This window comes from Tursiops truncatus, chromosome 13, assembly GCF_011762595.2.
Source record: "Tursiops truncatus isolate mTurTru1 chromosome 13, mTurTru1.mat.Y, whole genome shotgun sequence".
Taxonomy (NCBI): Eukaryota; Metazoa; Chordata; class Mammalia; order Artiodactyla; family Delphinidae; genus Tursiops; species Tursiops truncatus.
This window is the reverse complement of record NC_047046.1, coordinates 17,720,192-17,735,198: the sequence shown is the minus strand read 5'-3', so window position 1 is coordinate 17,735,198 and position 15,007 is coordinate 17,720,192. Positions and strand designations below refer to the sequence as shown.

The following is a 15,007-nucleotide window of genomic DNA, read 5'->3' as shown; positions in this document are numbered from 1 at the left end:
TCCCTTCTCAGGCAAGGAGAGTAGTATCTATCTGCTGAAGGCTTTTGGAAACACGAGACATTCAGTTATGCAAAACGTTGTTCTGGGAACCCCAAGTTATAAGTTAATCGTGTGAAAGCTACTATCTTGTTTGTGACTTAAGTCCAGTGGGGCAAGGACAGGGAGTGGGAATTTTTTTTTTTAAACTGTAGCATGTTGTGGGTATGCTTTCATTATTAGACAATACATTCTCTCCCTCTTAAAATTCCTCTGCGGCTTCAGTTTGCTCCTGGTATAAAAAGCCTTAAGAGTTTTGGATTGGAGAAGCAAACTTTTTGGTGTCTGTGTGTGTGACAGTGGCTTTTCATCCTTGTCAAAGCTTCAAGGCGTACAAGAAAGAACTGGTGGGGGCTCTGGGCTACTTGAAGGAGGGTCCTGGTCAATGACCTTGTCTGATCTCAGTGGGAACCAGTTTTAAAATTTCTGAAGTATGTTTGGAAATGCAGATATTCGTGAGAGGGGCATCCCCAGAGATCAATACATTGCTCCTCAATTGTGTACTTCCTGCGTCCTTGTGTCCCTCTCAGTTAGTGGTATTTGGGGTGATGAAGGGGGGATCTGGCTTCTAGAAAATGCTATGCCGTAAACAGAGTGTCCAGGGAAAACTGAGTGACAGAAAGAGTTCTTTGTGTGTGTGGAACAGGAGGGGGAAGTGTTTCTAGTCTTTTGAGAATAAGGAATTTCATAAAAAAAAATTTTAAGTGCCTGTTCTGAGCAAGCCACCATGCTAGAAGTTCAGTGCACACCATTTCGTTTAATTTTCTCAACCACATGGTGAAGTAATTAGATGAAGAAACAGGCTTGGCTATTTGCCCAAAGCCACAGGTGACAGAGCAAGGATTCAAACTCAAGTCAACCTGATTTCAAAGCCCAATAGCCTTACCACTCCTGACACTCTGCCCAGATCACAATTATTTGGAGTCATCGAGGAGGGATTTTCAATGGAGTGTTAACGCAATTTCCCTGAGTCACAGATGGCTCTCCCCGGAGACATAGGAGACCATGTCTATATTTTGAGAGATGCTTCTTCCGAAGGATTGTATGAGCTACTCTAGAGTGAAGCAGGCTTGATAAATAATCTAAGCACCGTCATCGGCTGAGTCCTCGAGCTGCATTATTTCATCCCCAGCTCCTATGAAACACATGTGCTGCTCTCCCAGGCTCCCGCTGTGATACCCAGGCTCCAAGAGGACACGGCAGCAGGTGAGAAATATGCTTCCCGCTTACAAGTCCAATGAAGAAGATTCCAAGAAGTCCACTATTTGATAACTCTTCCTTCTTGGAAAACAAGCCCAGAAATGAAGTTGCTCTGGCATGGTGAAGGCTGCATCTGCAGTCACTGTTGAAATCATTTTTGCATCAGTTCAGGGCCCTTCCAGATGTTTCCACTTGCCAAGCCACTGAACTGCGGTCCCCTTAGCTCTTCTTGGAGCACAATGCAATGCCACCCCCACTTACTGGAGTATGGTTGCTTTACAATGTTGTGTTAGCCTCCACTGCACCACAAAATTCATCAGCTATACACGTACAGATATCCCCTCCCTTTTGGACTTCCCTCCCATTTAGGTTACCACAGTGCATTAGGTAGAGTTCCCTGTGATATACAGTACGTTCCCATCGGTTGCTGCAATGCCCTTTTGTGTGGCCTCTGCTTTCCCTGCTCTGGCTTGGACCTGGACGTGACCTTTATCCTACATGCCTCGGGCTCTCCTCGAGCTGTAGAACACTCTGTCACTGTGGCATAGGCTGGATTTCTGTCTTCCCCGCCAGCCCGAGCGAGAGCCAGCTGACCCCGGCTGGGAACGGAGCTGTTTTGTTTCTTTTTCCCCCACAAGTCCCGAAAAATAGGAAACATTTCATCAAGTGGCATCTTCCTGGAGAGGGTTTTACAAAATCTCTTCCGGGGAGAGGAGCCAGAAGAGTTTTTGATAACGATCATTTATTAACCCATTCGAGCCTTCACTGTGGGCTTGTTCCAGAAGCCATTTCTCAAACACCCAACAACCTGCATGGGGTTAATTTTCAGCATGTCACAGGAGGGCCAGAATGACTTTGGACTTTAGCTGCGCCGTGGCTTAGATATCTAGGGATTTTGAAATAAAGCGAGTGATGGGATTGAAAGGAGGGAGGCAGAACTGCTCCCACTTCACCTGGGTTATGCCTCCTCTTCAGAGTCTTGAAAGTTAAGCGCTCTGGGGATATTTTTAAATGGCAGGGGCCAGTTAATCTAAAAGTGACATTTACAGTCACGGCAGTGAGCAACTAGCTGGCTGAGATGCAGGTCCTCGGCTAACAGGGAACCCGGAAAACCTCAGCCTGAACGCACAATTGAGAGGACACGGGGAAAGAAAAGGTGGAGAGATAGTGGTAAGTGAGTTTCCCCCCTCCCTGGGGTCACTGACCATTCAGCCAGCATCCATGTGAACAGGAATTTAACACATAGTGAGGGCAGCCCCTGGACAGAGACTTGCATGCGGGCACAGAGGCATGGCTGTTTGCGGGAAGCTGATGTAAAGGGCTCGAAATGTAATGTAGATGAAGGACCGTTTCTTTGCTTCTGTAAATGGTTATGTTGCTGGGGATCCCTGTGCAAACTTTCATCAGCTCCACACACCAAAATAGTTTAGGCTTTAGTTTTACCTACAATGCAATTCTGGGAGATTTTGGCCCCCAAAGCTTCTGTCTTCAAGAAGAGAATTCTGGGGCTTCCCTGGTGGCGCAGTGGTTGAGAGTCCGCCTGCCGATGCAGGGGACGCGGGTTCGTGCCCCGGTCCGGGAGGATCCCACATGCCGCAGAGCGGCTGGGCCCGTGAGCCATGGCCGCTGAGCCTGCGCGTCCGGAGCTTGTGCTCCGCAACGGGAGGGGCCACAGCAGTGAGAGGCCCGCGTACCGCAAAAAAAAAAAAAAAAAAAAAGAAGAGAATTCTGTTTCTTATAGATGTCCAATCTCTCAGACTGTTGTTCATTTTTTTTTAAAAAAGCAGACTCTGAGAGTAAAGCATTTCTGGTGGTCCTCTGTTGCTAGAAAGACACAATTTTCTTTCATTTTAAAAAAGCGTAGTACAGAGTAAAAGCCTTGAAGCAGCACAAAGTAAGATGAGGCGTCTTCGTGAACCGTCCTCTGTCTGTCCCTCCTCCTCCCGGGAGGCACTATCCCCTCACCTTTTACAAGGCACAGTTTGGTATAAAGCTTCCCAGGACTTGTCTCCTTCAGACGTTTTGTTCTGGGCATTCACTGTGTGCGTAATCATATCTCTCACGTCAATCATTACTGTTATTTTAACATAAACAGGCAGGCCTGAGGGGGAGTTCCCGGGAAGCAGGTCTTTCCATTTAAAAGCTGAAAGGTATAGACATTGTTTTCTAAATAATTTTTCCTTCTAACAGTGTCTTGGGGGATCTTTACAAGATGTGATTTCTTTACTGACTTCTCCAGATTTTAAATGGAAAGACCCAGCCAATCCTAAGTCAGGTGGTCAGAGATGCAAACATCCCCAGATCGTGACGTTATTTGAAGAGCTCTCGGAAGGCGTTTTATATTCATGCAAAAGAGTTTTATTTGCTCCTGCTCTGGTGTCACGTGAACTCCCTCAGACTCTAATCACCTTCAGATGTGAGACAGAATTTAGACTATGAGGTTGTATGAGATACTTGCTCTTTTTTTAAAAAATAAATTTATTTATTTATTTTTGGCTGCGTTGGGTCTTCGTTGCTGCGCACGGGCTTTCTCTAGTTGCAGCGAGTGGGGGCTACTCTTCGTTGCGGTGCGCGGGCTTCTCATTGTGGTGGCTTATCTTATTGTGGAACACGGGCTCTAGGCACACAGGCTTCAGTAGTTGTGGTACACGGTCTCAGTAGTTGTGGCTCGTGGGCTCTAGAGCACAGGCTCAGTAGTTGTGGCACACGAGCGTAGTTGCTCTGCGGCATGTGGGATCTTCCCGAACCAGGGCTGGAACCTGTGGCTCCTGCATTGGCAGGTGGATTCTTAACCACTGCGCCACCAAGGAATTCCGAGATACTTGATCTTTATTGGGAAATAAACATTTTAATCTTTTGAAATGGAGTTTCCTCAAAGTCTTATTCCCATAGAAACGTTGGGATACCTTATTCTAAAGCTTCCTCCACATTTTGACTCAGGGATCTTACTTCGGAGGAGAGTGTTATCTGTTCCTTGGGGAAGCCTGGAAGCATGGTCAGAAATCTTGCATTTTATCTGAAAACATCATGTAGAGTTCACATTCTGTTTTAATAGATCTCTTTGTTATTATAACAGTAAGCTTATTACCATAGAGTAAGATGGTTCTCCAGGAAGATAGTCTGTGTTCCATTATTCTAGGGATCCAGGGCTGCTGGGTACAGCAAGGAAACCGAGGTATGGATTACTGAGTGGCTGGCATGTGCCAGGTGTTTACCCACAAGGACACTCCTGGTAAGGAGATATTATTTACTCCTTTTCACAGCAGGAAACCAAGGTTTGGAGAATTTTGGTGACAGGCTCAGGTCAGTCAGATGACAAATGTCAGAGCCTCCACCCAGGTCACTCCCACATCAGAAGTCCTGCTCTCTGCCCCCCTGGGGCACCCAGCACACATTTAGCCACCCTGACCTGTGCTGGGGCCCCAGGAAAACAAGCACACTCTTCCGGGGTTTTGTGCCAGTCCTGTTGGACTCACTAAAGCGCCACCTCTTCAAATCAAATTAAATCCTGAGTGGCAGTGATATTAGAGGGAAACCTTGAATGCACCCTCCTTTCTATTTAGAAGTAAATCGGTCGCAGGCTCCAGTACTAACTGGAATAATCGGTTGCTGGAAACGCCTCTCTTAGCAGGCTTCCTCCACTCTGTTATAAGGAAAGCTGTGCTCTCTCATTTCCACACTCCCAATAAAGTGGGGCTTTCGGAGCCCTCCTGCTGTGGAATAACCGGTGCAACGTGGAAAAACTCCTCTGGTTCCAAGCAGTTCTGGAAACATTGGGCTGCCTGTGGGGAATCCAGACCCTTTCCAGCAGGACTTGTCAGAGCCTTTCCTGGGCTCACCTGCAGTGGGACCCTCCAGGATGTGACTTTGGGATTTGGCAAGGATGGGGACTGTCTTTTGTACCGCACAGCCACCTCTTGAGAAGCATGGAACAATTTAATGCCTTCCTCCCTTCCTTTCAAGAATCCTGGGAGGCAGGATCGTGGAAGGATAAGATTCCAGGCTTGAACTCCTGAGCAGGGTTCAAAGACTGTGTGTGTGTGTGTGTGTGTGTGTGTGTGTGTGTGTTTGAGTATACGGAGCTCAGGCTCCCAGGGCTCTGGATGGATTGGAACAGGGAGATCTGCTAACAGATGATTGCACTAACTCAGCTTTGGGTGGAGCTGGGTATAGGAGAAGGGATGGAGAAAACACATGTGCACGTGCACACACACACAGACACGCACACACAGCAGCTGGACAGCCCAACTCAGGTCCCCGACCTGCCACTTGATGATGTGACCTTGGGCAACAGACTCCCCCTCTGCACCTCGTCTCCATTCGCAAGGCAGGAGTACATCCTTCATAGAGTTTCTGCAGACCTTTAAAGGGATGATAAATGTAAACTACGCAGCATAATGCCTGGTAGGTAGTAAGTGTGCAACAAATTTAGCCTTTATTATTATTCAACAATTTCATTGCTTTCTCGAAGAACTGCTTACGTTCCTCCCGCTGTGTCTACACAGGATCTACCGAAGAGCCCTATTTCCAGAGTCATTTTTTCAGATGCCTGCTTGCTAGGAAAGGGGTGGGTGGGGAAGGATTAAACCTGGGTAGACTTGGGTTTCAAGCCCCGGCTACCCTCCCAGAATTGACTTTCAAGGTGGGGAGACAGGTATGCCCATAACAGTGACCTCACACACAACTGCACGCTCTGATGAGTGCCAGGAGGGCGAGGGCAGGGAGTCATGAGGGTGCAGAGCAGGTGCTGGGCATTCTAGGTGTTCTATCTCCTGCAGTCCCTTATATCACAGGGAGGGGGAGCAGGGTGCCTGTCCAGGTGGTTGCCCCAAGCCTCAACTTGGCACTCACACCCTTGGGGCAGGAGGACTGTGCCGGGAGGCAGGAGGGCTGGGCGATCAGACACACCTGAGCCAGGTGCGGGCATCCATGCGTCCAAGAGGTACTTACCGATCCTTCCGTGTGTGAGGCACTGCACTGGGGAGCGGAGAGCAAGACAAAGCTGGTCCTTGTCCTCAGGAAGCTTACATGCCACTGGGGCAGATGGATGAGAGTATGAGTGAAAATATGGTATCATTTCAGCAGGTGATAATTGACAAGGGAAGGGATGTGTCATAGAGAATAAGACAGACCCATAGCGGGTCAGGGCAAGTCTAGCGGGGGAACACTGGAGCCAAAGACAAAAATAAAGGAGCAAGAGATAACCATGCCAGGAGGCAGAAGGAGGCAGGGAAGGGAAGAGCATTCCAGAACATGGGCCAACGCCTCTGGGACTGAAGGGGACCACTGTGACCAGATCACCAGGACCACATGGACCATGGGAAGCAGTGCAAGTGCAGTTCAGCTGCTCACTGCCAGCATGACCTTGGGTGAGTTTTTTTTGTTTTTTGGCTTGGGTCTTCGTTGCTGTGCACAGGCTTTCTCTAGTTGCGGCGAGCGGGGGCTACTCTTCGTTGCGGTGCGCAGGCTTCTCGTTGTGGTGACTTCTCTTGTTGCAGAGCATGGGCTTCAGTAGTTGTGGCATGTGTGCTCAGTAGTTGTGGCATGCAGGCTCAGTAGTTGTGGCACACAGGCTTAGTTGCTCTGCGGCATATGGGATCTTCCCGGACCGGGGCACGAACCCGTGTCCCCTGCATCGGCAGGTGGACTCTCAACCACTGCGCCACCAGGGAAGCCCTCTACCTACACTTTTTACACATTTCTGTTTTTTTTCTTTTTGGCCACACCACGCGGCATGCGGAATCTTAGTTCCCCGATCAGGGAATTACACATTTCTTATAAATTGCAAACATCAGTACCTTTCCCCCTGAATACTTCAGTGTACATATCAGTAGCTCGAGTTCTGTTTTTCTGGAGTATTTTCAAGCAAATCTCAGAGCCAGATAAATACTTTAGTACATATCTCTAAAAGAGATGAGGACTTTTAAAATTTATTTATTTATTTGTGGCTGCGTTGGGTCTTCGTTGCTGTGCGCAGGCTTTCTCTAGTTTCGGCGAGCGGGGACTACTCTTCGTTGCGGTGCACGGTCTTCTCATTGCGGTGGCTTCTCTTGTCATGGAGCAACGGGCTCTAGGCGTGCGGGCTTCAGTAGTTGTGGCACGTGGGCTCCGTAGTCGTGGCTCGTGGGCTCTAGAGCGCAGGCTCAGTAGCTGTGGTGCACAGGCTTAGTTGCTCCATGGCATGTGGGATCTTCCCGGACCAGGGCTCGAACCAGTGTCCCCTGCATTGGCAGGCAGATTCTTAACCACCGTGCCACCAGAGTAGCCCTATAAGGACTTTTTAAAAAAGCCATTGCCATGATTATCTACCTCCAGCACCATTATTTATTTATTTATTTAGGCTGCGCTGGGTCTTAGCTGCGGCACACAGGATCTTTTTAGTTGTGGCATGCGGCATCTTTTAGTTGCAGCGTGCGGGCTTCTTAGTTGGGGCATACGGACTCTTAGTTGCAGCATGCAAGTGAGATCTAGTTCCCCGACCAGGGATCAAACCCAGGCCCCCTGCATTGGGAGCGCGGAGTCTTACCCACTGGACCACCAGGGAAGTGCCGTACTGCCAGCACAATTAATGCTATTTCCTTAATCTAGTATCCAGCTCATGCTCAGTGTCTTCCAGTTGTCTCAAAGGTGTCTTCGAGGTTGTTTTGTTCAAATCGGGACCCACAAAACGTCCTATTGTCTCTTTTAATCTATAATAATCACCACCATTATTTATTGTTTTTTTCACCACCATTATTAAATGCCAGTTACTTATTGAAGAAATGGAGTCATTTGTCCTGTAGAATTCTCCCCATCCTGGGTTTGGCTGATTAAGCATCCTCCAAGTGTCTTTTAGCACGTTCCTCTGTCCCTCTTTTTTTTTTGGCCGCACTATGCGGCTTGTGGGATTTCAGTTCCCCGACCAGGGATTGAGCCCAGGCCATGGTAGTGAAAGCCCAGAATCCAACCACTAGGCCACCAGGGAGCTCATCCTCTGTCCCTCTTAATAAGTATTAAGTCTAGAGGTTTGAATCAACTCAGGTCCAAATCCAGTGCATTGTGTCATGTCACATGACTAGAACAGAATGTCTAGTCATCTCACTTTTTTTTAAAATTTTTATTTAATTAATTTTTTTTTATAGAGCATGTTCTTATTAGTTATCTATTTTATACATATTAGTGTATATATGTCAGTCTCAATCTCGGAATTCATCCCCCCCCGCCCCAGCTTTCCCCCCTTGGTGTCCATATATTTGTTCTCTACATCTGCGTCTCTATTTCTGCCCTGTAAACCAGTTCATCTGTACCATTTTTCTAGATTCCACATATATGTGTTAATATACGATATTTGTTTTTCTCTTTCTGACTGACTTCACTCTGTATGATAGTCTCTAGGTCCATCCGTGTCTCTACAAATGACCCAATTTCGTTCCTTTTTATGACTGAGTAATATTCCACTGTATATATGTACCACATCTTCTTTATCTGTTCGTCTATCGATGAGCATTGAGGTTACTTCCGTGACCTGGCTATTGTAAATAGTGCTGCAGTGAACATTGGGGTGCATGTGTCTTTTTGAATTATGGTTTTCTCTGGGTATATGCCCAGTAGTGGGATTGCTGGGTCATATGGTAATTCTATTTTTAGTTTTTTAAGGAACCTCCATACTGTTCTCCATAGTAGCTGTATCAGTTTACATTCCCACTAACAGTGCAAGAGGGTTCCCTTTTCTCCACACCCTTTCCATAGTCATCCCACTTTTAGTGATGTTGACTCATCAGAGACTTTGGGGATGGCAGCCTGATCTCCATTGTGAAAATCCCCATCAACCTTTCACCAGATGGTTTTACAAGCCACTGATGGTCGGAGCCTAAAACATTTCATTTCATTGCTGATTGTGGTTGGTGGTTTTCTACCTCTACCAATCCTTCTGCGTTTATTAGCTATAACTTACAACTTTCACCCACCGTTTGGTAACCTTGAAATATACGGGGTCTTTTCCTATAGGAAAGGCAGGATAAATGCTTGATTACACCCCGTATTTTGTAAGTCAATTTCCAAAGTACTAAGTGGTGCCATGGCAACCTTCCAGTGTGTCAATGAGGTCGTTTTTGTGTTTGTTTTGAGTAACATTATGACCTCATGATTTCGAAAATATATTTGATGTATTTCAATCCACTGCAGTTGTCATCTTTTTTTGGCCCCAAATATCTTTTCTTTGGCAGGGAAGCCCATTCACGTGGTGCCTTCTGTGTTTCCATTTCTGCCCCAGCCCTGGAGTCAGCCATTTCTCCAAGGGGTCCTGGTTCCTTTTAGTAGGAATCATAATCCGGACACTAGGGAAGCCTGTGAACATTTTACACGCTCCCTGTGGTTTCTCTGTGCACAGTGGACTGGAGGGACATGACAGGGGCAGCCAGATGGGTTAGGAGGCTGGTGCAATGGTCCATGTGAGAGATAACAGTGGCTTGAACTTGATCTTAGGGAAAGCCCTTAGCACAAGGCTTGATACATCATGGAAAGTGCAACCAATGTTAAATGAATAAATGAAACGTTCTTTCATGATTTGCATTGTTTAGGTATTAGTGAATTGAAACCTCACCAAAACTATGAGGAAGGTATTCTTACCATCCCCACTGAATTCTCAAGAAAACCAAGGCTCAGAGAGGCGAGGAAAGTTGCTCAAGGTCACACAGGAAATGTAGAATCTAGCACCTCCAGATCCTGTGCTCCAGCCAATACACTGTGCTGCCCATAGGGGTCTTAGTTTCAAACTCAAAAATGAGCTAGATTGGGCTTCCCTGGTGGCGCAGTGGTTGAGAGTCCGCCTGCCGATGCAGGGGACATGGGTTCGTGCTCCGGTCCGGGAAGATCCCACATGCCGCGGAGTGGCTGGGCCCGTGAGCCATGGCCGCTGAGCCTGCGCGTCTGGAGCCTGTCGCTCCGCAACGGGAGAGGCCACGACAGTGAGAGGCCCGCGTACCGCAAAAAAAAAAAAAAAAAAAAGACCTAGATTAATTGTTGGCACAAAACCTGATCCATCAGTGAGGCCGACCTGCTCACACTTCATGAGACTGTAAACTGAGATTCTGGTGTGGGGGTGCGTCCCAAGGGCTGGGCCATCCCTCAGACCCTCTCCCTGCCCCTTGACCTTCTGTGTCGCTGTACCTTAGCAGGAAGTGGCCCTCGAGACTGCTACTGCTACTGCTCTCCACACAACCTACGAGCTCTCCCAAGCGTTCTCATTATTCAGTCTTTGCAGGAGCCCCGTGAGGCTGGCATGTTTCAAAACTGGGGAGTTGAGGTCCCAAGAGTCTAATACAAACCATTAAAGATTTTCCTCGTGATGGCACCAGGGCTTGAACCCACAGATTCTCTGATTCTGTATCTACAGCCATTTTTGCTTTTCGGTCTGGACAGAGGAGAGGTTGCTTCTTTTTAGGGAGCAAATCATCCTTGGGGCTCAGTCGATTCTGCTCCGACATTTGCAACCAGATTTCCAAAGCTGGCAGGAAGCTGTGGGGCAGCCTTGGAGGGGAGCCGCTATCCCCAGGGTGGTGTATGGCTCCAGTGGGGAGGAGAACGCCTCCTCCTGAGTTACACCACTGCCTTTCAGTCTGGATGCTGCAATGGCCCTGCCCTGGGCTAGCCTGGGTGGAGGCCCTCAGCCAGCAGAGCCAGGGCAACAGGTGGAAGAGGTGCCCGTCACATAACAGCTCGACATCAGGGGAAAGAGTTGCATAGGATCCCTGGTCCCCAAGGCAGGGACCGTCAGCACTGCTGCTCTAGCAATCACAGCAGCTCCTCCCGGTTGCCTGCTTCATGTATGCCAGCCTAAGCAATCTACCTGTGTGAGTGCATTTCATCGCCCCGATGGGCTGCTTGGGCTGGGGAAACTAAGGCTCGGGTTAAGCGCTCTGCTTGTAGGTGGCACAGCCAAGATCCCACCCCAGGCGGCCGGACTGTAGCATGTGCTCTCGCCTCCCACGCTGTAGCTGTCCCTCCATAGCTCCAAGAAGGAGCTTTGACTCCCTTAAGCATCTCATGGCCCTGCCTCAGTCTCCATCCCTGTCTGCTGCCCCACACCCACCTCACTGTTTTCTCAGGGCCAGGCCGACTGTGGGGTTCTTGGAGAGGTTCTGTCTCCTCCCGATTCCGGGCTTCTGTATCTCCTGCTCCGTCTGTCTCCAACACTATTCCTCCTCCTTCCTGCCCTGGCACCTTCGCCTGGTGAAATCACACTCCCTCCGTCTCAGCAGAGATACTCCTGAGAAAGCTTTCCCTTGCAGACCCAGACCGGGGCCTCTGTTACTGGCTCTTCAAGCGCTTCTCCTTTGTGGTGATTCTCCTGGTCGTGCCCTTACAGTCCTCCGTGATCTTACTTGCTTCCCCGTGAGACTGTAAACCCTGCGTGGGCAGGACCATTCCTGCACTGTTTGGCCCATATCTATGGCAGTCAGCACCATGCCTGGCAGGTGCCCAGGAATTACCCGCCGGTGAACGAGTGATGGTTGAAGAACGCAGATTCCCGGCACAGAAAGAATAGAGGGGAAGGAGGGTAGAATTCCATCTGCGAAGGTGGCAGGGGACCAGGACCTCAGGCGTGTGGGACACTTGACTTCGGCAGTTTCTACAGGGATGACTCAAGTGAGACAGGCTCGGAACATATGAGCCCTATAGGCCTTTGAGACAGCAGAGTAAGTTTTCCATTGGAGGCGGGGGACCCGCTCCTCTTACATTTCTTCGAGGCAGGGGCCAATCTGGAACCGTTCGGGCTGGGTTTGCCTGGGCCCCCGCACAGGTCAACCCTATCAAAAGCTTGGCTTGGCTCCCCAGGTGTTAATCAAGCACCTGCAATGCGACAGGCACCGAGGAAGTGCCCCTTTCTAGGTCAGCAGTCCTGGAGGACCCTGGGACTTGTGGTATCTGAACCTTTTCTGAACTGGGGGAGAACTGAAATTCACAGACTTTTCTCAAATGTGTTTTCCTACTGGAAGCTGTTCTCAGATCGGTGGCCCCTGAGGCTGCATACCTGCTCGATTCTAGGATCAAGTGGTTGTAGATATTTTAGGCTTACTCTAAAGGCTTTTGTTTTAGGCTTACTTTAGGCTTTTCAGTATTCGCTGAAAATTTTCCAGAGACCTAGATGTTCTGGCAGGTGATAAGTCTCAGAACTGCTGACCCTCCCTGGGTCTCTTTCAGGCTTCTGATTCCCCCCATCCAAGACGGTAGCCGGTTAATCAATTGAATCAATAGTCTGCTCACCTCCACCTCTTATCAATCTAGGCTTTGGAGCCAGGCAGAGCAGGGCTGGATTCTATCTACCTCCAAAGCTGTGTGACTTTGGGAAATTCACTTCCCCTCTCTGGGCATTGGATTCTCAACGCCTGGTTGGATTCTCATGCCTGGTCTGTGAAACAGGGTAAGAATAGTACTTCCCTTGTAGGGATGCTGTGAGGAGTAAATGAGATCCTGAATGCAAGGTGCTCATTATAATGGGAGGTGTAGTTGTTGTTATTTATTAGTTAATGTTTGTAGTTAAAGAATAACAGAGAACAGAATCTGTTCTTAGAGGTGAGGGTTGCAGTTCTCTTCCTGTCTCTGAGCATTGATTGGTTCCTCTGGGGTAAGGAAACATGACCTTGTACCAATGCCTTCAGCCATAATTGCAGGGGAAGGTGATGTTTTTAGATTACACGGGGTGTGTGACTTCTCAAGTCTCTCAGTTTTTAGGGAGCTACACCTCCCTCTCCTGTCACCCGAAATGTTGTCATATTTCTTCTTCAGATGCCAAAATACTAAAGAAAACAAATGACTATCCTTCACAGTAGAACCAATTTGCTAATCGCTGCTCCTGGTTTAGTAACTTTGGCTGAATCCCTATCTTTATTTTATTTATTTATTTATGTCTGTGTTGGGTCTTTGTTGCTGCGCGTGGGATTTCTCTAGTTACGGCGAGCGTGGGCCACTCTTCGTTGCGGTGCGCGGGCTTCTCACTGCGGTGGCTTCTCTTGTTGTGGAGCACGGACTCTAGGCATGCGGGCTTCAGTAGTTGCAGCACGTGGGCTCAGTAGTTGTGGCTCACGGGCTCTAGTAGCAGGCTCAGCAGGTGTGCCTCACGGGCTTAGTTGCTCTGTAGCATTTTCCCGGTCCACAGCTCGAACCTGTGTCCCCTGAATTGGCAGGTGGATTCTTAACCACTGCGTGGTGGCTAAATCTTGATTTGAAAAGCTTTTTTTTTTTTTTCCTTTGGGTTGAACTCTCCTGTTTCCCCCAAAGCCTTTCCCAGGAGAAAAACCCCAAGGCTAGAGAAGTAGTTTTGTTACTTATTTCTTGTTTGCATTTTCATTTCTTCGGGGAGTGGACTCAGAGATTTAAAAACAAACCCGTGGCTCTAAGAAACCAAGCAGTACCCCCTGACGCTCACTTCTCAGGTCCGCTGATTTAGGACCTTTCTCAGGGTTTGTAGAAGGAAATTCTGCACAGAGAGCGGAGGGCGTGAAGATTAGGAGTGTGGGCTACAAAGGGAGGCCACCTGGGTCCTAAAAGAGTGAACCTGGGGAGTGGTGGAGCCTATAACAGGGGAGGAAGAAGCGGGACCTCTTGCAGGGGCTGCAGGGGGTTGATGAGATCATGTGTGTGAAGCTCTTAGCACCAGAAAGTGCTGCTGGCAGGAAAGCACTCCCTCTGATTTATTAGAGGGATAACCTCCTTCCCCTACCACCCTCCTCTCCTTAACTTATCCTTTCTTCCCCTTTTTTTTTTCTAAACTCATTTATTAGTTTTATTTTTTCGTATAGATTCTATTCCTTTCTTCCTTTTAAAAAATTTTTTAAAATTTATTTATTTACTTATTTGGCTGCATTGAGTCTTCGTTGCTGCATGCGGGTTTTCTCTAGTTGTGGCGCACGGGGGCTACTCTTCGATGCGGTGCATGGGCTTCTCATTGCGGTGGCTTCTCTTGTTGCAGAGCATGGGCTCTAGGCACGCAGGCTTCAGTAGTTGTGCTTCGCAGGTTCTAGACTGCAGGCTCAGTAGTTGTGGTGCACGGGCTTAGTTGCTCCATGGCATGTGGGATCTTCCCGGACCAGGGCTCGAACCATGTCCCTTGCATTGGCAGGCGGATTCTTAACCACTGCACCACCAGGGAAGTCCCCTTTCTTCCATTTTTTAACCCCTGTATTGGCATTTAAGAATATCCTCTCTCTGAATAACATAAAAAGTCACACACACACACACACACACACACACTCACACACACACACACACACACACACACACACACACACACACACACACTTCTCAGGACCATCTCCACTGATCAGGGAACAGACAGAATTTAATTTACAGAATTTAATTCAGCCTGACGCAGGCTGCTGAAGCCCCAGAGATGCCTCCCCTTTGGGAAAGCACCTGCCCTGCGGGGCTGAAAAGCTGAAGTGAGTCCAAGGACTGTTTCTGATGTGAGTATCTGCCTGTCCCATCCAGGCACCTGACCAGTGTCGGACGGGTGCCCCCACCCACGTGAATCCATTTCTGTGCCTTGGTGGAAGAGGACCCTTACTCACCATCACCAGCTGCATTCTTTCCATCCTGGCTCACCAGGAAGGGGAAGGTGGTGTTTAGCGACCAAACAGATCTTGGTTGATCCTGCCAGTAATCCTGTGAGGTGGGTGAGGCTGGGGATTCTCCCTCCTCTTCTAACATCTTACGGAAAAACCTGAACGAACTTTTTGGCCAACCCAGTAGATGGGGAAACTGAGGTTCAGAGAGGGGACATGATTTAGCCGAG

General features: G+C 48.6%; 1 protein-coding gene across 13 annotated transcripts in view; it reads left to right on the top strand.

The window, feature by feature from the left end:
- Nucleotides 1-15,007, top strand: part of ACACB (acetyl-CoA carboxylase beta) — a 139,890-nt gene that overhangs the window by 18,472 nt on the left and 106,411 nt on the right. Inside the window, exon 1 of one of the 13 annotated variants that reach the window (XM_073790212.1) lies at nucleotides 5,822-6,605. The exons of the other annotated variants lie outside the window; for them this stretch is intronic. The gene's annotated coding sequence lies outside the window, so the exon portion shown is untranslated. Of the gene's footprint in view, nucleotides 1-5,821; nucleotides 6,606-15,007 lie in introns of those variants that run through there. 13 annotated transcript variants of the gene reach the window in all.